The 1,562-nt window shown below is 53.2% G+C and overlaps 1 protein-coding gene across 1 annotated transcript in view; it reads left to right on the top strand.

Annotated features, from left to right (window-relative positions):
- The window catches only part of HIP1 (huntingtin interacting protein 1), a gene marked incomplete at both ends in the record, with an annotated part of 18,659 nt that overhangs the window by 9,239 nt on the left and 7,858 nt on the right, over positions 1-1,562 (top strand). The gene's annotated exons all lie outside the window — the stretch shown is intronic.

Genomic DNA, 1,562 nt, shown 5'->3' with positions numbered 1-1,562 from the left:
TAAAGGGGGCCTACAAGAAAGCTGGGGAGGGACTTTTTACAAGGTTGTGTAGTGACAGGACAAGGGGCAATGGCTTTAAACTGAAAGAGAGAAGATTTTGATTAGCTATTAGGAAGAAATTCTTCACTGTGAGGGTGGTGAGGCACTGGAACAGGTTGCCCAGAGAAGTTGTGGATGCCTCATCCCTGGGAGTGTTCAAGGCCAGGTTGGATGGGGCTGTGAGCAACCTGGTCTGGTGGGAGGTGTCCCTGGCCATGGCAGGGGGGTTGGACTGGATGGTCTTTGAAGGTCCCTTCCAACCCAAACCATCCTTGTGAGTCCATGATCCTAGGAGATGTGAGGGCAGGTCTCCCCTGGATTAGTAACTGCACAGAGGAGAGGAGACAGATGGTTCCGTTTTGTTTCTGCAGGTGTCTCAGGGTGCTCCTCAGCAATGGTGCTGGAACTGGTCCTCTTGCTATATTTTAAATGAGATCGAAAAAGAGTGAGCAGTGAAGTGCCATGACCTCTGGTACATGATTATTTAAGGTAGTCGAAGAGAAAACTAGCCGCCAAGAGCAGGAGGATGTCAGAGCACCAAGGTGTAGCCTAATTCAAGGTCACAAACTGCAATCCATCGCCTGTGGAAAAAACACCAGGCATGGACATCAGCAGATAGCAGGGCTGTCTGTGGGCTCTGACCACCCAGGGCAGAGACCTTGGGGCAGGTATCAACAGCACCAAGATACCAACTGGGATGCCGGGGTGACTGGAAGGGAGGGGAGCCACGAGTGACGTGGCCGGACACTGCCGCTCCTCCCCAAAACTGGAAATCCTGAAGGGAGGTAGCCCTGCTCCTGCGGGAGATGCTCCTGTGGGTCGCTGAGGGTAATGGTGTAGATGTGGCCTCCAGGCAGGAAGCCCCCAGCCTGCTGATGGTCGGGGCCATAATGGGAGCAATGGTGATGTTTCTCGGCTGTCCCTTCAAGCTTTGGCCATGGTGAGGACTGCATGGAGAGGTGGCTGTACCTCGGTGTGACCCAGTGCAGCCATTCTGCTGAAGTTTAGGGTTTTATAGGCTCACAGAGTGGTTTAGGTTGGAATGGACCTTTGAAGATCATCCAGTCCAGCCCCTCTGCGTAGAATCATAGAATCATTTCAGTTGGAAAAGACCTTTAAGATCATCAAGTCCAACCGTTAACCTAGCACTGCCAAGTCCACCACTAAACCATGTCCCTAAGCACCACACCTACACGTCTTTTAAATACCTCCAGGGATGGGGACTCCACCACTTCCCTGGGCAGCCTCTGCCAGTGCTTGACAGCCCTTTCAGTGAAGAAATCCTTCCTAATATCCAATCTAAACCTTCCCTGGCACAGCTTGAGGCCCTTTCCTCTTGTCCTATCACTTGTTACTTGGGAGAAGAGACCGACCCCCACCCCACTACACCCTCCTTTCAGGTCGTTGTAGAGAGCGATCAGGTCTCCCCTCAGCCTCCCCTTCTCCAGGCTAAACCCCCCCAGCTCCCTCAGCCGCTCCCCATCAGACTTGTGCTCCAGACCCTTCCCCACCTTCGTTGCCCT

This window comes from Cariama cristata, unplaced genomic scaffold (assembly GCF_000690535.1).
Source record: "Cariama cristata isolate BGI_N322 unplaced genomic scaffold, ASM69053v1 scaffold26873, whole genome shotgun sequence".
Classification (NCBI taxonomy): domain Eukaryota; kingdom Metazoa; phylum Chordata; class Aves; order Cariamiformes; family Cariamidae; genus Cariama; species Cariama cristata.
The sequence above is the reverse complement of the archived record's forward strand: the minus strand, read 5'-3'. Positions and strand labels throughout refer to the sequence as shown.